This window comes from Schistocerca americana, chromosome X (genome assembly GCF_021461395.2).
Source record: "Schistocerca americana isolate TAMUIC-IGC-003095 chromosome X, iqSchAmer2.1, whole genome shotgun sequence".
NCBI lineage: Eukaryota > Metazoa > Arthropoda > Insecta > Orthoptera > Acrididae > Schistocerca > Schistocerca americana.
In genome coordinates this window covers 470809320-470831483 of record NC_060130.1, presented here as the reverse complement: position 1 = coordinate 470831483, position 22164 = coordinate 470809320, and positions in this window count along the sequence as shown.

Here is a 22164-nt window from a genome sequence, read left to right as displayed (position 1 = left end):
GAAAGGAATATGTGGCAAACACTGATAAGGAGAAGGGACAGGATGATAGGACATCTGCTAAGACATGAGGGAATGACTTCCATGGTACTAGAGGGAGCTGTAGAGGGCAAAAACTGTAGTGGAAGACAGAGATTGGAATACGTTAAGCAAATAATTGAGGACGTAGGTTGCAAGTGCTACTCTGAGATGAAGAGGTTAGCACAGGAAAGGAATTCGTGGCGGGCCGCATCAAACCAGTCAGTAGACTGATGACAAAAAAAAAAAAAAAAAAAAAAAAAAAAAAAAAATGACGCTCGTACGATTTGGAGTGTTAATGAATCACCAATCGACATTCTTTTACCCCGTGGCAATAATCAAAATCGTAACGGTTTTTTTCTAATTCACAAAGGTCAATAGGTGCTAAAACCAGATATTTAAAGAAAAACTTATTTTATCGTAAACTTTTGAATGGTGAATCAACTTTACGTGATTGCTTAGCACCGGTGCTATTTATGGTGCACCATGTAAATTGCTCGGTGGCAAGACCGCGTTTGGTATTTCATACTGGAGAAATATTTCTAATATTTTATCTCATCATGGAAATTCACTCGAACACAAAAGTTTTGGGTTACCACTTTTACCAAGTAAAAATCACTTGGAACGCTAGAAAACCATTTCGAGTAACATTGTGAGACAGAAAAAAATATACTGACATGATGTGTTGAAAAGGGTGTTTCCAGCACTGCAGTAGCTAAGAAGTGGTGGACTTCCCTAACGTGGACACGCTGATAAATTCCATGCATTACAAACGGTCAGTTTATGATGTTTCTTGAACTTATAGCCGAGTTCGATCCTTTTCTCCCAGGGCACACTGAACGACGTGGAAATCCGGGACAGGAACACACATGTTATCTATATTCAACAATCTGTGATGAAATAATAGAGGTGCTACCTGAACGAATAAAAAGAGTTGTCATAAGTTATATGAAACAGGCCAAATATTTCTCTGTAAGAGTAGATTTTGGTGCGGACATTATACATATTGATTAATTATATTTAGTTTTAAGATATGTCAGCGAGAATGGCGGGTATGTTGAACATTTCCTTCTGTTGATAACAAACCCAGGACGCAAGTCTGGAAACCTAGCTGAGGTCGTACTGACAGTTCTGTCTACAAATTCCATTTATATTACTGACTGTAGAGGCCAGTAATATGACAATGCAAGCAGCTTATCAGGAGCCTACACTGGTTTACAGGCACACATTAAAAAACGAAATCCGAAAGCGCTTTACGTGCATTGTGCAGTATGTTCTTTGAATTTAGTCAGCGCTAGTGCTGCAAGCTGTTGTCAGGAAGCACGTTCGTTTTTCAGTTTTGTCCAAAACTTTTATAATTTTTTCTCTGTTCTATACAACGCTGGTATCAACTTATTTCATTCATGAAAACAGGAAACAAAACAGTTAAAAGTTTATCAAAAACATGCCGGTCAGCAAGAGAAGAAGCATATATAAGTCTAAATGAAAACTAGGAGATCGTTATAAATGCCCTCACACATTATACCAGTAACACTTGTGAGAAATCACTTGCGCGAAATGAAGTTTCAACTTTACTGAATCAACTCAGTAGAGTAGAAGCAGTATTCATGATGACAGTTTTGATGGACATACCCCAGAGATTTAATAGAGTAAATGTGAAACTGCAAAGTATAAATATTGATATTTGAATAGTGCATGAATTATATGAATCACTTCTAGTGTTTAGTAGCTCTATTCGTGGCATTTTCGTCTAGTATGGAAATAAATCCAGGGAGAATATGACTGATATGGACTACGAATGCACATATAAAAGGTCAAGGAAACGCAAACTTGATGTTGATGAAGACGAGGAAATTGAAGTTCTTCTGACTTGTAGAACGAAATTTAGAATCGAAACATTTTTCCAATACTCGACGACTTGTACACCGAATTAGTGAGGAGGAAAGAAAGTTATAAAACACTGTTAGACTCCTCTATAATTTTCGGTAAACTTAAGACTAGTTCACCAGACGTTGTTTCTGAACGTGCAGAAAAAACTCCAAGCGTCATATACACTGATTTTGAAGCTTCCTTCCCATGTGAATGTGTATATTTCGCGGCGCTTTTGAAATCTTGTGAGGTTAGTGTCAGCCGAAACGAGTAAATTACTACGATAGGAGCTTTTAGAGTCCATGTTTCCGAATGATGATATTGTTCTTAGAAAATTTCTACGTACGGCAGGTACGAATTGTTCGTCGTCGGCTCCTGAGAGGCTGAAATCATATCGACGTTCTACTTTGTCTGAAGAGAGACTGAATGCCTGATCCATTCTTCACATCGAAGCACACATCCTACCTAATGACCGTCTCAGCTATTAAGATATAACTAAACGAGTTTGCTACCATCAAAGCCAGGCATAAACTTTGCTGAGTGCGGAGTTTTGTTTATTTTTACATGTTAGTTTTAAAAATTTCACGTTACAAAGATTTTTTATTAGCAACTTAGAGCACAGTCGCTGTAATTTGAAAACTATACAGTCATTATTTAACACATGTTTTTGGAGGGGTGTATATATTAAAGTGTGCCTATGGGCTCCAAAATTTTAAATCCGCCACTGTCTATTACATAGCAGAGCAGTATGGGGATTCCCCTTCGGCATAGCCGTTCTGCGCTCTTTTAAGTTGATGGAAAGGTCTGCCTACGCAAAGACGGTGACGCCTTTAGTTATTACAGTTATTATCAGGTGAAAGTAAAAAGAAAAAAAAATAGAGGAGGATACAACAAGACATTGCTGTTTAACGTAGTTGTTACGTTTCAACTTTATAGTTTTGGTCTTTTTCTGTGGGGTATTTGATGTCGTTTATTCTTTTATTACGAATTGGCCTAGTTAGGGTTCACTCCTAGGGTCACACATTATTTATACGCATTTAGGTAGTATATCTTGAGGGTAGTTCTTTGTCAGGTGTCACTCCAGTGCAGAAATTAATAACGGGTAATTCCCATGTTAGCATTCCACTGTGGCATTTCATAGGTTTTAGTCCACAGCATAGGTAATCTGCAAACCGACGTAAATTAGCAGGCGCATTTTTAGTCTGAAAGGCATTCTATGGAATTCATTTAGTCCAGAACATACGACAGATACTGACTTGGGTCTATCCTGAGGATGTGTGGGTATCGTGATGCCCGATCTCATATACAGGTTTTAAAACAAATATTCCATATTTTGAGAGGTGATAATATAGGTCAACAATGACAAAAATGTCCAGTAAACACTGACTCTAAAATGTATATCTTAAGAGCTATGGACAATACTTCATCTTCGCTGCTGTGAAAGACAATTCTTCTATTGCAGACTCTTTACTTTCCATATTTTGATAGTTGGTAACATGGACCAAAACAATGAAAAATGTTCAGTAAACATAGGCTCTAAAACGAATACCTTAGATCTGTCAGCACTGTTATTCCGTAGAAGACATGTGTTTCACCATAGTGAAGATGAACAAGTACCCATAGCTGTTGAACTATGTATTTCAGAGCAATGTTAACTGGACATTTTCTTTTGGTACATACTGCCACCTCTAACCTATGAAAAGCAAAGAGCTTGCTGCAGAAGAGATGTGTTTTGGAGTGGTGAAGATGAACGAGTGCTTATAGCTTTGACAATCACGTTTTCCACCTCTGTTAGTAGCTGAAAACCAACACGCTTAGCCAATTTTAATGAGAGCCTGGAGCAGCAGCTACACCAGCCCCACTCTCATTTCCTGATTACACCTTCCGGTAGCTCTGTACCCTCTGTGGCCTTTATTTAATCTATTTCACGAACGGTGACTATCAGCACTTAGGTGACAAATCTCTCTATAGTGAGGGAAACACGGGGATAAATGTCTATTGGCTTTTTTACCCTGGGCACTTTCGACACCTACAATTTGTCACCCTCATTAAAGCATAATGAGAAATATTCCCACGAGAGGAAGACGAAACAAAGCGATTAGGTTCTTCTCTCAGCAGCATAAGGCACACAGCCTCTTGTAGAGATGGTAGTGATGCAAATTTTATCTGTCCACCAATGTGCAAATTTATCCCATTGGTAAACACATTCACAAACTTCATCTTTGCCCCTTCAAGGGGTACATCATTTCTCACTTTGTTCCACCCCGGGACATACAGGGGATGGCCAAAAGTGTGTGTTGAGCGATCGTGACAGACGGACAGACGGTCATTGAAGATGACTGTGGTGAAAAATAAGAGGTCGACAGCTGCAAAGCCACTATAGAACTGAATGTCACACTCGCGAGCCCTGTCACCGCCACAGCGACACAAAGAGAGCTCCATAAGCAAGGAATTGCGGAGTGAGCTGGAGTTCCAGAACCACTCTTCAGTGATGCAAATGCCCGTAACAGGAGAACGTGATGCCGAAGCAATAGAATCTGGATTTTGGAGCCGTGGAATGTCATTTGGTCCGATGAGTCTTGTTTCACACAGTTCCTAACTTCTTGCTGAGTTTATGTCCCAAGAATGAAATATTACGTTGGTTCGGTAATTATTTGGTCACCTTTGTTATGGTATTACATAGACCTCATGATTACTCTACAATTTCCCTTTATTACGAAGGATTATGCGACCATTTTGGCTGATCTGGTGCATCCCATGGTACAACGTTTTTTCCCGAGTGGTGATGCTGCGTTCAAAGACGACACGGCCCCTGTTCATGTAGCTTATGCTGTCCAAGAGTGGTTTTGTGAGCACAAGGATGAATTATCGCGCCATCCTTGGCTTCAAAATTTACCAGATCTCAATATTATTGAGCCATTGTGGTCTAATTTGGAGAGGATGGTGCGTGATCATTATCGACCTCCGACACGGTGACCTGAACTTGCCACTGTTTTGCAAAAGAATGTTGTAGGAGTCCCTTGAATTCCATACATGACCTGTATTTATCCATTCCGAGACGACTGGAAGCTATATTGAATGCCAAAACTTTTCCTAGGCTGTATTAGGCATCGTAATGTGTTGTATTTTTTGTGTTTCCATATTTTTGTTCACCCCTTGTGAGTATGATACGAAACTGATCGGATGCGATTGGTAAACATCATAAGATCCTACCTTGTCCTCTGACTGACAGAGAGAGTTTGTTCCTGTAAAAGCTCACGGCCATATTGTACGTGTGTAGATCAGATAAACCCTTGGCAACACATTAAACCTGCTACTATTGCATAGTGATTCAAATGAGTGTACATAGGAACCCACATCTCCAGTCAACTAAAATCCATCAGGCCAAGAGCACGTCCAGCCAAGATCATACACGTTAATATACAGGGTGGTCCAAAAGTCCGGAAACACCCTTATAAAATCAAAATGGAGTAGCAAACAAGGAAACAGAGTCCCTACACACGAGGAACGGGAAGGGGGAAACTTTATAGGCTATGCCACCAACATGGCGGCCATCTTGAAAGCCGCCATCTTGGATTCAACTCCAAAATTTCAAATGGGAATGTGGTCATGTGACATATCAGACAGATAGAGAATTTTACCAGAAAAACAATGCCGATATTATTTTAAACATAGCTTTATTCATTCTCGGGTTATAGCCAATTACTTGCGGCAGCAGTGGGACGCTCGGCAGCGTGAGTATTACATACTGAGAAGTCATAAAATGGAGTCTGAAACGGTGCAAAGTGACTATCCCATGCCTGATATGTTACATGTGTTTAACTGTTAGGTATCATTTACTCATGCTAACGTTTTAATCATTGTTTCCTTATCTAAATGTTACAAAATGTCCTTAACACATGAAGAACGCATTGAAATGATTTTGATATCATGAGAAAAAGCGCACGGGTCATTGCTGAGGATTTCAACAGTCGTCACCCAACCAGACAGCCCATCACTAACACCGCAGTTGCCAAGCTTTTGGCCAAATTCCGAGCAACAGGTTCTGTCGCAGATAAACCTAAGGCTCGAAGACCAAAATCCGCCACCAATGAAGCAACAACACTGGGCATGTTGGCATCATTTAGCCAGAGTCCGAAAAGGAGTACTTGTCGCTTGTAACAAGAATGTGGGGTTAGCCGTACCTCCATGCTGCGAAATTTATCGCAGCACAAATGGCACCCGTACAAAACTCAGCTGTTCCAACACCTGGACGAGGATGACCCAGACCGTCGGGTGCAGTTCGCAGAGTGGGTGACACAGCAGCTGCAGATAAACCCACGTTTCCCCTATCAGGTGCTGTTCAGTGATGAAGCCAATTTCTTTATCAATGGTGAAGTGAACAAGCAGAATCACAGATACTGCTCCGACACAAATCCGCACTGGATTGATGCTTCCAAAACGGTCAACTCACAAAAAATGATGGTCTGGTGTGGTGTGTGGGGTACGAAAGTCGTTGAACCTTTTTTTTATTGATGGTACGTTAACAGCCAACGGTTATTTAAGGTTATTGGATGAAGAAGTGTTTCCCTCGTTGTTAACGGAGGACGGGACATTTCCGGAATTCTTCCAGCATGATGGAGCCCCATCACATTATGGGCACAATGTGCGAGCATACCTGGATGTGTAGTTCCCTCAAAAGTGGATTGGTCGTAGGGGTGCTGTGGAGTGGCCACCACGTTCACCAGATTTGACTCCTTTGGATTTTTATTTTTGGGGTCATGCCAAAGCACTGGTTTACTCTGTGAAAATACGGGATTTGCATCATCTAAAGCAGCGCATTGTTGATGTGTGTGGTCAAATTCAGTCAGATGTGTTGGTCAAAGTTCATCAGGACTGGGTTCAGAGGATAGCATTAACAATCCAACATAATGGACGATATATCGAGCCATTCCTATGACTCTTGGTGGTCTCTCGGGACTGCGTAACATCGGCGTAATGTCTCTTCGGCACATACACACATGCTGCCGAGCATCCCACCGCTGCCACATGTAACTGGCTATAACCCAAGAATGAATAAAGCTATGTTTAAAATAACAATGGCATTGTTTTTCTGGTGAAATTCTCTTTCTGTTTGATATGTCACATGACCACATTCCCATTTGAAATTTTGGAGTTGAATCCAAGATGGCGGCTTTCAAGATGGACGCCAAGTTGGTGGCATAGCCTATAAAGTTTCCCCCTTCCCGTCCCTCGTGTGTAGGGACCCTGTTTCCTTGTTTGCTAGTTCATTTAGATTTTATCGGGGTGTTTCCGGACTTTTGGACAACCCTGTATATATATATATATATATATATATATATATATATATATATATATATATATATATTTTATAGGGTGAGTCACCTAACGTTACCGCTGGATTTATTTCGTAAACCACATCAAATACTGACGAATCGATTCCACAGAACGAACGTGAGGAGAGGGGCTAATGTAATTGGTTAATACAAACCATAAAAAAATGCACGGAAGTATGTTTTTTTAACACAAACCTACGTTCTTTTAAATGGAACCCCGTTAGTTTTGTTAGCACATCTGAACATATAAACAAATACGTAATCAGTGCTGTTTGTTGCATTGTAAAATGTTAATTACATCCGGAGATATTGTAACCTAAAGTTGACGCTTGAGTACCACTCCTCCGCTGTTCGATCGTGTGTATCAGAGAGCACCGAATTACGTAGGGATCCAAAGGGAACGGTGATGCACCTTGGGTACAGAAGAGACTGGAACAGCACATTACGTCCACATGCTAACACCTTTTTATTGGTCTTTTTCACTGGCACACATGTACATTACCATGAGGGGTGAGGTACACGTACACACGTGGTTTCCGTTTTCAGTTACGGAGTGGAATAGAGTGTGTCCCAACATGTCAGGCCAATAGATGTTGAATGTGGTGGCCATCATTTGCTGCACACAATTGCAATCTCTGGCGTAATGTATGTCGTACACGTTGCAGTACATCTGGTGTAATGCCGCCCCAGGCTGCCACAATACGTTGTTTCATATCCTCTGGGGTTGTAGGCACATCATGGTACACATTCTCCTTTAACGTACCCCACAGAAAGAAGTCCAGAGGTGTTACGATCAGGAGAACGGGCTGGCCAATTTATGCGTCCTCCACGTCCTATGAAACGCCCGTCGAACGTATATATATATATATATATATATATATATATATATATATATATATATATATATATATATGTGTGTGTGTGTGTGTGTGTGTGTGTATGTGTGTTTATGATGTCTTCCCCGAGACTGGCGGTACGAAGTTTACAGTCTGGACACTGTTTATCATACTGGGCTGCGATACAAGAGAAGGAATTTCAACGTGCACAGCGGAATCAATTGTTGCCTGAACAAATAAGCTGACTTTTCGATAAGATAGTGGCTCTTGTTTTGCTTGCAGTTGTTCCTGCAGTTCAAAATTCTTACGGGCGATGACCACTGGCAGATCCTGCAAACCTTTAATTGGGTCTCCACTGACTGATTCTGCAGCTCCCTTCAATCGCGAACACGTAGCAGTCACGTTAAAACACAAGATAAGTACTACTACAGTAAGTTTGTTCCCTTGGACATCGCACCTGAATGTACTCATATACCAACATAATAATATTGCACTTTTCTCCGGTGCTTGTTGTACACTTGGAATCCGCGGATGGACGAATCGACAGCTGTAAAATAGTGCTTTAGAGGCATTTAAAAATTGTCGTCTCGATGTTGATGTGGTAGTGACGCGGTAGGGTTTTAATGATTTTATGGAGGCAAGCAGCAAGTTGGACGATTTCGTCTTTCGACGGATAGCCGCCGACTGCTGTGCATGGTGGCAAATAAAGCACAATGGCTAATGGCAAGTGATGACAGGACATTGGTAGCTTATTAGCATGCGGTGGACGACAGTGAAGTGGTTGCGTACCAACTTAGCCTATTTCTCATTGGTTTAGCTAACTTTTGATGTATTAATCGTGGCAGGTGTTGCTACGAAATTGTGGCCTCCATAATAGACCGAAAGGTGAGGTTTTCTGCATACGACTCCAGTTTGTATAGGTGCAGAGGCTACTTGGTCAGGATAGGCATGGAGTAGACATCCTTTAGGGGCCGCGAAATTATAAGGTGTAGATTTTCATCAACAAAAATTACTTGTTCAGAATGCAAGCAGGTTCCCCCAGGATGTATTGTGAAGTCGTTAGCCAGCCATGGTAGTTGTCAGAAGGCGTTAATGTCGGTGTCGGAACAAAGACCGCAAAAAGTGGTAGGAAAGGAATCACGTCATTGGTAGCTGGAAGTTGTGGCAAGAGAGGGCATGTAGTATGGAACCGGCACTCCAGGCGGCGGTCACAGTTAACACACGATTTCTCTACAATACTTCCCTTTGGCTACCCAGAAAGCCAGTGGAACACTACAAACAATTACGCAGTGGTGTCACAACAACAAACTCAGGATAACCGAAAACAAAACAACATACACTTTACTGAAAGGATCACTCCAAAGGAAGCCTTCGGTTAAAATTGGGGACACAAACATCAATCGAGCACACGTTACGCGCTATCTTGTGGTACACATAGATGAAAAATTGAATTTCCACGAACACATAAGGTTAACAACAGACAAAGCAGAACAAATACTACACAAACTGGTGAGGCTAAATTAAAACCAGTACAGACTATCTCTACCAGTCACGCGGACATACCACTGTGCGCCCTTCGAATCAGTACTCAGCTTCGCAGCTAGCACGTATTCGCATAGACTGAACGTGGTCACCAACAAAGCATCGGTCACACAAGGGCAGAGAGGTGTCCTACATAGGCTATTTGGGCCTTCGGCACCACCTCAGCGGATGCACTGTGTGTGGTGCTCGGAATATGCCCCTTAGATATCACTATCAAATACAGAGCTGCAAGGTACTGGTTAAAGGGGGGGAGACTAGATAAGGTACACAGAATAACTGGTGTGCCGATAGAGACGATACGTCACCTTAAAAGTTCGCGTTTGGATACAGGGCTAGGTGAGTGGGATGTAAGTGATAAGGTACGTAGACTGCACGACTTCCTCCCTGACGTAAGGGAGCGGTTGAGAATGAGACATGTCGATCCCAGCCGCGGTATGGTACATTTCTTAACCGGACACGGACCTTATCCCACGCACTTAAACCGCGTGAGTCTCAGGCAGACACCTACATGCACATGCGGGGAAGAAGGTTCCCCAGAACACACTGTCTTTTTCTGCGGGTAATACGCGAAAAAAGACATACATTACGTGATCTGAGGCTTTCCCGGCGAATGTGCTGTATCCAAGGTTCTCGGGTGTCCAGCCGGATCCGATCGACGAAGTTCCACGATATTTCGGCGAATAACCGTTCCACCATCATCAGGTGGTGCTGATGGAATGATCTGTCTGCGCTGTGTCCGTGGTATTTATGTCCGCGGGGTCCCGAGTCGTACCCCGGCGCGGGCGGCCGGCGGGGCGCCGCGTGGTGGGAGGGGTGGGGGAAGCTGCAGCCACGCCAAGTGGTAGGCGCAGTCCATCTCCGTCCGCCGTGGCGGAAGCATCTCGCGTCCGCACGCGCCGTTGCTCTTTGATGGTGTTTAATAATGGTTTCCAGGCCTTGCTAAGTTGAAACCCGGTGTCCCTGTTGATGAGGTTATCTGTTGCTTGAATTTCTATGGCCTCCTTGTAGATACTGTCCCAGTAGGCACTTGTGGCAGTCAGGATTTTTGTCTCTTCGAATTCCGCCGTGTGTCCGGTTTCAATGCAGTGTTCTGCTAGGACCGAATGGCTGGGTTGGCGTAAGCGGGTGTGACGTTCGTGTTCCTTGCATCGGTCCTCGACCGTGCGAACTATTTGGCCGATATAGGATTTGCAACAGCCACACGGGATTTTGTATACGCCCGCTTTCTTAAGCCCTACGTCGTCTTTTGCCGTTCCTAGTAGGTCACGAATCTTTGCTGGTGGCCGGCTGACTGTGTCAATCTTGTGTCGCCTTAACAGTCTCCCTACTTTTGACGACACGTTGCCAGCAAACGGCAGAAAGGCCAGAGCTTGCTTCTCTACGTCGGTGCCCCTACGTATCTTTCGGCGCAGCACTTAGCGGGCATGCTAAGACCTTACGTGGGGAAATGTGCGCACCATATCCGGAACTCGACGGACTTCATTGGCCGCCTGAAGGAGATGACATTACAAGAATCCGACATCATGGTCAGCTTCGATGTCGTCTCATTATTCACACGTGTCCCGCTGGAAGATTCTCTCCACTTAATCAGTGAGAAATTCGGGCCTGAACTGACACAACTGTTCAGGCATGTGTTAACATCGACGTACTTTGTCTTCAATGGTCAATACTACGAGCAGATCGACGGAGTAGCCATGGGGAGCCCGCTCTCCCCAGTGGTGGCCAACCTGTTCATGGAGAGTTTCGAAGAGGAAGCACTGGAAGCCACCGAACTGAAACCTGTATGCTTCTATCGCTACGTGGACGACACGTTCGTCATCTGGCCACATGGACAGGAACAGCTACAGATTTTTCTACAACATCTAAATTCTATCCAAAGTAACATTCAGTTCACCATGGAGGCTGAGAAAGATAGAAAACTACCCTTTCTTGATGTCCTAGTGGAACGTAGGTCTGATGGCTCACTGGGTCACAGCGTGTACCGAAACCCCACACACACTGACCTGCACCTACATGCCTCCAGGTGCCACCATCCGGCGCAGCTTAATGGAATGCCCAACACCTTGGTACATAGAGCACACTCGATCTCTGATGAACAGAGCCTGGCAACGGAGCTCAAACACCTGGAGACCGTGTTCCACAAGAATGGGTATGGCAACCGGCAAATCCAAAGGGCCTTCCGACAGCAGAAGTGCAGCAGGAACCGAGATGAAGAACAACCCGAAGAAAAGAAGCAAGCTCTGGCCTTTCTGCCGTTTGCTGGCAACGTGTCGTCAAAAATAGGGAGACTGTTAAGGCGACACAAGATTGACACAGTCTGCCGGCCACCAACAAAGATTCGTGACCTACTAGGAACGGCAAAAGATGACGTAGGGCTTAAGAAAGCGGGCGTATACAAAATCCCGTGTGGCTGTTGCAAATCCTATATCGGCCAAATAGTTCGCACGGTCGAGGACCGATGCAAGGAACACGATCGTCACACCCGCTTACGCCAACCCAGCCATTTGGTCCTAGCAGAACACTGCATTGAAACCGGACACACGGCGGAATTCGAAGAGACAAAAATCCTGACTGCCACAAGTGCCTACTGGGACAGTATCTACAAGGAGGCCATAGAAATTCGAGTAACAGATAACCTCATCAACAGGGACACCGGGTTTCAACTTAGCAAGACCTGGAAACCATTATTAAACACCATCAAAGAGCAACGGCGCGTGCGGACGCTAGATGCTTCCGCCACGGCGGACGGAGATGGACTGCGCCTACCACTTGGCGTGGCTGCAGTTACTCCCACCCCTCCCACCACGCGGCGCCCCGCCGGCAGCCCGCGCCGGGGTACGACTCGGGACCCCGCGGACATAAATACCACGGACACAGCGCAGACAGATCATTCCATCAGCACCACCTGATGATGGCGGAACGGTTATTCGCCGAAATATCGTGGAACTTCGTCGATCGGATCCGGCTGGACACCAGAGAACCTTGGATACAGACATACATTACACTTAGACTACACAGAAACAGGCATAGATATATACACAGCAATAAGATACGAAGAACAATGGGAACAATTAAACGTACTGACAAACAGTATTTCAAAAACAACACATGAAGAGTACATGCGGACACGACATAACAGACATGCCTGTGTGCAACGTAACAACAATCTCCAGAGGGTGGACAGCGATACCCACAGTGACAGCGAAATTAGTGAAAATGAGGAGGAACAGGAGGAGGAAGCTGAGATGTGACAGTAAATAAGCAGAAGGTGCTGGCGATCTAGCCAAGAAATCACCAAATGCTGTACACGGATGGGCACCTAAAGTAGTTAATAGATAGGATTGGTAATAAATGGTATAAGCAATATTATTTCTCTGCTAATAACCATTTGGATTTGTGTGTGTGTGTGTGTGTGTGTGTGTGTGTGTGTGTGTGTGTGTGCGCGCGCGCGTGCTCGTGTGTTTCTGCGTGTGTGCGACTGGCGGTCAACGGCTCGAAGAAACCATTCCGAGGTATTCACTGTCAGTCACATTCGGTGATGGTACTAGCAATTCTCTCCTCTATCCTATCATATTTTTATATTCTTCTTACAAAACAACAAAATTTTATTTATATTTCAACCTTAAATTATTGTCATTTTGAAAAGTACCATTCTTTGTAAATGTTGTAGATAAAACAAAAGAAAAGAAAACTGTAAAAGATGAAAAACGAAAATTGTAAGATGTACGACCTGTTTTAAACATCAGGTAACAGGTCTATAATTTGGGAATCAATAAAACAAAAAATAAAAAATACCCAGAATGGTTGCGTAATTTGCATGTTGTCAGTAGATCACATTCCACATGTACAAACGATCTCTGCTGAAGCGACAATCCCGCTTGGCATGAAGGCCACAGTTACTTTTATTTGAACATTTGGAGAATATTAAAATGAAAAATTAATAATAAAACACAAAAAACGTAAATACCAATCAGACTGAAAGAAGGGAAGGTATTCAGTAATTTGGGATAGGAAGAGATGAGGTACGTGAGCCGACTCTCGCTTTTTTAACCAAACGTGTTATGAGTGATGTACAAATACATTGAGTGAGGTTCAAATATATTGATCCAGATGTTACTGTTTTTGTTTCATATATATTCATATTCTGCATAGAGCAGAAATTTGAGTCTTGCCCATTGTAGAGTCAGGGTCTTTTCGATAAAATGTCAGACATAGTGGGCCGGAAGGAGTCCCTTTCGGTAATATTTTGATTGGGATTTCCAGTTCCGATATTTACTGTCAACCAAGGGAAATCTCCCGAAAACTAAGGAATGCGAACTAATTCTAAGTCAATTATGGGACAATATAACCCAAACAAAACTCTGAAAGATAGTTCATGTATTTGTATATTTTTATGCTAATACAGAGTACAGTTGATGATTCACTTGATATGTACAATGAACATATATCACTACCGGTTACTGTCGTCACGAAAGATAGAGACAAATTAAAAAGATTTTATATATAGGGTATTCCATTTATCTTGATCACAACAAATAACTATTTGCCCAAAAGCAAAATAAAAAAGATATAACAAGTAAACGTTATTTAGCTGCCAGCGGGACATGGACCTGTTGATTATCTTTCTTGTCACTTTCTTCGTTACGGAGATATCAACAGCAGTACGTCTTTTTTAAATTGTGCCCTTTACTTTTTATTCCGTAATCAACGTCCTCTCCTCAAAATCTGTTGAAAAAAGCATCAGAGGGCACATTTCAAGTAAACTTGACGTTATTAAAAACGCAGGACCAAACTGGCTTGACTCTCCTGTACTAGCACAAAGTGCAGGTGTCCAGGGCAATATAATTGGTCCACTTGCAGGAATTGGCAGTAAAGAAATACAAACACAGTGAAAATGCACGGCGATCATTAAGTCAACTACCTTCAGTTAAAGGGTTGTGTAAGCACTATCTACACCAATGAAGAGAAGGTAGAAATGCTACTCATCTATGGAGAATGTAATTTGGCAGAACAGTAGTTCCAATAATGTTACCTTATATATTATACGGGTACATACTGTGCAGTACTCTAGTACTTTTCAGTGCTATGTAAATGTATAGGAAATATAGTTCTTAATTAAAAACTGCGTCATCATTACCTTTAATTGTAGTTGAAGGTAGGCATAATGCTACTCAGGCAGAGGAGCTTGTAAAACACCGCGTCGGTTTTAGGTTAAGTTGGTTCTGGAGTACTTGTTACTTTAATTGGTTGTCTTGGTGGCTTGGAATCAAACCCTACATCTTGACAGCATTGGTGATTAGCTTTAACTTGCAAGGTGTACCTATCACGGTAATAAAACTCCTAACCGCCTGTCTATGTCACACATGCCCTATCAAATTCCTACTTTCACTACCCCACATAAATATGTCAGTAAGACATATAAGTAAAGAGAAAAAGGGGTCGACAAGAGGTTCGTGTACTTACACCACTTATTGGCCGAACCGCCCGTTTCTGAGCCAAAAATATCCTTTTAGAACGGGAAGAGTTACCCCAAAATATAATATCACGTGACATAAGCGAATGAAAATAAGCAAAGTGGACTTATTTGCGTGTCGAATGATCACTCACTTCAGTTACCGTTCGAACAGTCAAAATTGCAGCATTAAGTCTTCGAAAAAAATCCTGAACGTGAACTTTCCACGAAAGTTTACTATCTATCTGAACACCAGGAAATTTGAACTGTTCAGTTTCACTAATCATATGCCCATTCTTAGAAATTAAAACGTCACGTTTTGTTGAATTATGTGGTAGAAACTCTAAAAACTGAGTCTTACTGTGATTTACCTTAAGTTTATTTTCTAACAGTCATGAAGTTATGTCAAGAACTGCACTATTTGAAACTGAGCCAATGTTGCATACAACATGCTTTACTACCAAGCTAGTGTCATCAGCAAACAGAAATGTTTTAGAGTTACTCGTAATACTAGAGGGCATATCATTCATATAAATAAGGAATAAGGAACAGGAGCGGCCACAACACTGATTCCTGGGACCCCCCCCCCCCCCCCCCCCCCCCCACTTGACCGTACACCACTCAGCCATTCTCAACATCGTGAATAATGACCTTTTGCTGTCTGTTGCTAAAGTAAGAGGTGAATCAATTGTGAGCAACTCCCTGTATTCCGTAATGGTCCAACTTCTGGAGCAATATTTTGTGATCAACACAATCAAACACTTTAGTTAAATGAAAAATGGGCCTATAGTTCGAAACCTTTCGTTTAACCCATCCAGTACCTCATAGAGAAAAGAGAATGTAGCATTTTCAGTTGTTAAACGACTTCTAAAGTCAGACTGTACATTTGATAGCAAATTATGTGATATAGAATTATCCATTATTCTTACGTACACTGCCTTTTCAACAACTTCAATAAACACTGACGGCATAGAAATAAGTCTAAAATTGCCTACATTATCCCTTTCTCCCTTTTTGTAAAGCGGCTTTACTACTGAGTACTTTAACCATTCAGGAAACTGACCATTCCTAAAGGAAAAATTAAAAATATGGCTAAATACGGGGCTAACATGTGCAGCACAGTACTTTAATATTCTGCTAGGCACTCCATCATAACAATGGGAGTCCTTAGTCTTCAGTGATTTAATTACTGACTGAATCTCCCCCTTGTCATTATCAAAGAGGAGTATTTCAGACATCAATCTCGGAAAGGCATTTGCCAAGAATGTTGTATGGTTCCCTCAGGAGACCAAATTTTTATTTAATCTACCAGCAGTTCACCACCAACATAGCCACTCCCCCACGCCACAAGGAACTCCTTGAAAAACAGCTAGCTAATCTGTATCCTGGTAAAGGAAGCTCTGAATTGTCAAATTATTTAAGTGGTGCTCTGACATTCCAATAATTTCAGAGTCAACATCTATAAGCAGTTCACTAACTTTATCTCTAATACCTCTTATATTTTGATGAAATATGCTAATTCCCTCTCTACTTGGAAATATGACGTCCCCCGAAGGTGAGCCCTTAGTTAGAGGGACTTCCTTTAAGCGGGTATACGTATCAGCTGACTTCAATCTAAAAAAAGGTGTAGCTCTAACACCAACCACTACAGGAATTTTTCCATGAGTGATCCCACCACCACCACCCACTACCCTGTCACCTATGAGCTTTGCCAGCCTCCCCTTCCCATACCTATTGAGATGCAGGCCATGCCTAGTGAAACCCGATCTCCTGATAGACCCAAATGGCACCACTCAAATGTGGCCAACGCCCTCTTCCATCAGCGCCCTCCCCAGCCCCATGTTAACGAGCCTTACAGCCGCATTAAAATGAGGCCGATCATGATGCTGAAACAGTTGCACGAAATGCATATTAGACGTACCAGTTTCAGTAGCTATCTTTACCAGGTCACCACCTACATCATATTCCCCATCCCTATCAAGACTGTTCCCTGCTCCACCCACTATGACTACCTGATCCTCCTTCGTAAAATTCCTACGTAGCTCCCCTAGCCAATCCTGCACAAGGCTTCACAATGCTGGTGACCTGATACTCACTCCTCAATACTTCCTGCAACTGCTGGCCCACATCTCTGCCATGCGAACTACCTAGCAGCAGAACATTATTCTTTCTATTAGACTTTTCAACTGACATAGGCCTTCTAACTGCTGAGGACTGCTGCATGTTACCTACATCTTCAGCTACAAGAGGCTCCTCTCCACTCAACTCTGGCAGCTGATCAAATCTATTGCATATATGCAAAGTATAACTGTCTGAATACCTCCTCCTCCTAACTGCCTTCTTGCCAACGGCCAGTTTCCATTCCCCACCACCATTCACCCTCCTCAGTCTATCTAGCTCCTCTTCTGCGCGTTGTAACTGCATCTGAAGGGCACAGATCTTACGCTCCTGTTCCTCTATCAACTTATTTGAACTACAGATTCTACAATTCCAGGAGAGGATCTCACTAGAGTGCCCCACTGGTTTCCCCATTGCATTCCCTCCGATGAAAATACTTTGAACAAATCCCACACCGTAAGCCACTACTCACAAACCTACGACATAGACCACACCTCTCACTCCCGGTTAAATTTTACAGTTACTGAAGAAAAACTATACTTCTACGTTACGTAAGTTCAGTTACACAAGTAGAACTACTTATAGAACTAGCAATAGCGGTCTCGAAATTATCTATCTACTAAGAAAGCAACCACCTGTATTAACACTACCATATCACAGCTAATACCAATACCAACAAAACTTCACAAAATTACTAGCTAAAACCAAAAATTCAAGCGGACGCTGTAACACTCAACTAAGTTAAAACACTGAATGAAAATTTTACTGAAATATTTCGCTAGAAACAATAAGAAACGTCCACTGAAAACTAAAGCACGAAGTTTACTAAACTACTTCAACGCACAGAAAACTATAAGAAACACGTTTCCAAAAGTTTATTAAATCGTTATTCCGCCACAAACAGCACGAAACAACGCTGAAAACTATTAAATTTATTAACCGCAAAACAGTGGACAAATTACTTTGTTCACAGTACATCAGGATTTGCACTATTGTACAAATCAACTCGAGTTAGTTATTATTTTCTTCGTTCAGTCAGGTCGTTGTAAAATTTTATATGCTGTCTCATTTCATATAAAACTAACGTGAATTAGTAATCATTAACGTTTACGCTTACTTCCGGCGTTGCGATCTGTAACTGTGCATACCGTGCTTGCCTGCGACTCACTCTGCAGACTCTCTCAGACCAACTGCCACGCACCAAATCGACAGGCACCATGCCACACGCAAATCGGATAATTTAGTATCTCCATACCACCTGTGGGCTTCGATTCGGCAGAGATGAGTAAGAGCAACTTCAATACATAGGAACTGTGTTGATATCTGTACCATTAAACCCTATGGAAAACGGTATTCTGACAAGAGCTCACCTTGCTGATGCATATTTTTCGCCTTGTTTCGACACTTTGGGAAACGGAAAGTTTCAACTCAAGGCAACCCTGTCATCGTAGAACTTACACAGATAAAGCCGCCGATGTTACTGTTCTCCCGTCTTTTGCTATGGATCCACACGTCAGCAAATGACAGCTTGTACTGGAGTTCTCACTCATAGAACCAAAGAACATCGTATTTTAACAGATCACCAGTTCCATCCTTATCATGGACACTTATACCAAGAATTGTATGGGAATGAATCCAGAATCATGTACAGTTCTATAAAGCGCACAGCAGCAAATCCTCAAAAAACCAGAAATTCTCGTACGTTTTCTTCCCCAATCAATGTACGTACCTTGTCAAACAAAGGACAGGTATATGTAAAGAACACCCATTATTGGTCCAGTGAAAACCCACGATGGCTTAGACAGGTAGAACATCAGCATCAATGGAGAAGTGGTGTTTAATATGGGGTGCTTGTACTACAATTATTGTCCCTTATATTATCAACGTTAACCTGAAAGTCAGGGCACGGACCAACTTTCTCATGAGAAATCTTCCTCCTCTTTTGGATGGAGTACCGTTAAGAGTCAAAATGTTTATGTAGTACCAACAGGAAGTTCAGCACATAACGACTTGCGTGCAGGTCATGTTCTGAACCGAAGGTATCCTGGCTGTCTTAGAGGAACAATGGAGTGGTCTGTTCGGTCTCCTGACTTAACTCCTTTGGACTTTTGTCTTTGGAGATGCATAAAAGACATTGTCTACTGGTATATTCCAATAACTCAAGAGAATATGCAGCCGATGGGTGGTCTGCCAGCAGTATACACACATCGCTCCTCAGCCAAAAGATGTAAAATAACCATAAGATCCGGTGACATTCTTAAAAATAAGGTCTACTCTTCCACAAGAAGTTCAGGAACCCGCACTGGGGAAAAATTGATTTTTGATGATGGGAATATTAGGCGTTCTGTACGGTTGAAGAGTGAGGGTATAAGCATAGGATCAGTTGCGTGGTTTCTATGGCGAAGAAAGTAACTATTAACAGAGCAAGGTAGGACTACCCTTTTTGTACTTATACCACTCCTGATGCTAATATTAATTTCTTCTGGTACGTTTATGATCTTTTTATATTAGTAATGAATACGCAACGTGTTCACGAAGCTACCAAATACTTATTCATGCAGTATCTCACTAAATTTCATTACTCATAGTATAATTTACAGTCTGCTGATAGCAATACCGTAAATATTTCATAAAGAAAGATGGTATTTCAATAAATAAACGTAATTAACTAAGCCGTAAAGTATTTTCTCGTCACAATTCCACAACACTAAATATTGTGCGGTCTTGGATTTATACAGCTTGTTTGAAAGTCCTCGCTCTCCTCTTTCAAGTAAACGTTCTACTCTTTCTGAAAACTTAATATTTCAAACGTTATCGCATTCAAAATTTTTGACTCCCATAATATTACAGTCGACGAATAGTATCTTCTCTAAAATTCATTGCCACAGTTTTGTAGCCCCGGTTTTTATGTTGCCAAAAAGTCTGTTAATTTGTTACTCATTGAAATTACAAAATTTCACTGTCTAGAAAATTCTGCACGAACTTTGGGAATTCCCATGTACATTGAAAACTCCCTTCCATGAAATAGTACCTATTACTTTGCCAGTGTCTAATTATATAGATTTCGGTTAAACAGATTTATTTATTGACTATAGTATCTTTCATTTTTTCCATATTTTAATACCAAAAAATATAATAGTCACATATTTTAGCGTTTTTTAATTGCTGTAATACGCACATCTTTATATAGGCGTCGCAGGCAAAGCCACTGTCAGTCAGAGAAGAGCACTCAATACGTGTCCATCATGCAGCTCTCATCAGAATTGGTGGAACAGTTAAAGTGTACAGTTACTATGTGCCAGTCAGTCAGTGCCCGGTAACTGAAACGCAAACTTCTGTCAGTTAGTCAGTGCTTGTTAGTTAAAATGTAATCCGTTAGTCAGTCAGGGCCCAACATGAACTCTCAATCAGTTTGTGTGTCATCAAGTAATTTTCCTTCAGTCGTGGAGTATCTTTCAGTCGTCGTGATCATTGCCACTTGTGAAATGTTTTAAACTTCTTCGAGTTGGTGTAGCTTACTGGTCTGTATTAAGATACAGACGCTCATATATTCTAAAAGTACGATCACCGATGCAGCATTTAGTGCTGATAATGAAAATCTAATTCTGTAGTAGTGTTCACATTATTTAGTGACAGTTCCCCATATCTAATAATCATAGGAAGAAGGTTAAAGTAGAAATTCAGGAAGACAGAGGGATACGAAACAGGCCGGTAAGTTACGAAGTGTTGTGGTGGATGGTGGTAAGACAGAAAGGGCGAAGGAGTTTGGAGCGTTGGAAGGCAGTATGAAGAGGAGAATGGATACGGAGAAAATGGAGATGGAAGAGTGATGGGGTGCAGTGTTGTGGAGTGGAATAGGCGGGGAAGAGATATAACTGATAGGATAAATGTACGGGTGAATTTCACTGTCTGGGGGAAGTGCTTCGCAGAAGTTTTGTTGGGAGAGGATATGTAGTGTGTGTAGGTCTAGGGTTTCACCGAGTCACAATTTGCTCCTCTGCAGCTCTGTACGTCTAGAACTGAGGCGGAGTGGCGGGCACTCACTAAAATACGGTAGACCGATTGACTATACCATTAACTGCCAGTTTCCAAATACCCAGATGAATCCTTTTGTGTGGGAAGCAGGTGCTCTTAATTATCATATTATTCCTTGTTGCGAATTGGCACAGTAGATGTCCATTGTCGTTGTTTTCTTCGTGAAACGAATGTTTTCCAGAAGCTCTTTGTTGATGTTCATTCTTCAAAAAATTTTTGCGTTAAAATCTCCAACTTCTAACATTAAGTTATACTTAGGTACCGCACAAAATACTTTTACCAGATCTTCATATAACTGCTCATTTATCATATCGTCCTTTTCTTACGCAGAAATAATAGTAGTAATGGAAGATAGTGAGAATCGTGTTTTCTCCGTCAGTGAGACAACATATTCTTTGTGCGCAGCATGAAGCAGCAAAGAGAAGTCGCTATCACATGGAACACATCAACGGACCTGCGGGAGGGCGCTATATAGAGAGACAGCCAAACATCTGTATCAAGACGTTACTAGACTTTGACATGTGTTTTAAAAAATTGATAAGAACCTGCATGTTTTCTTTATTTATTTATTGTTCTGTGGGACCAAATTAAGGAGAAGTCTCCATGGTCATCGAACGAGTCAATACATGAAATTATAACACGATAGTAGAAACAGATAAAATGAAATATAAGAAACTTATTCAGGCGTCAAGTCGCAAGTTTAAATAAAGAAAATCAACAATGTGACTCTGGAATTAGCTTAATTTTTCAGCTCTTCCAGGAGCACCTCGACAGAATAGAAGGAGTGAGCCATGAGGAATCTCTTCAGTTTTGACTTAAAAGTGTTTGGGCTACTGCTAAGATTTTTTAGTTCTTGTGGTAGCTTATTGAAAATGGATGCAGCAGAATACTGCACTCCTCTCTGCACAAGAGTCAAGGAAGTGCATTCCACATGCAGATCGGATTTCTGCCTAGTATTAAC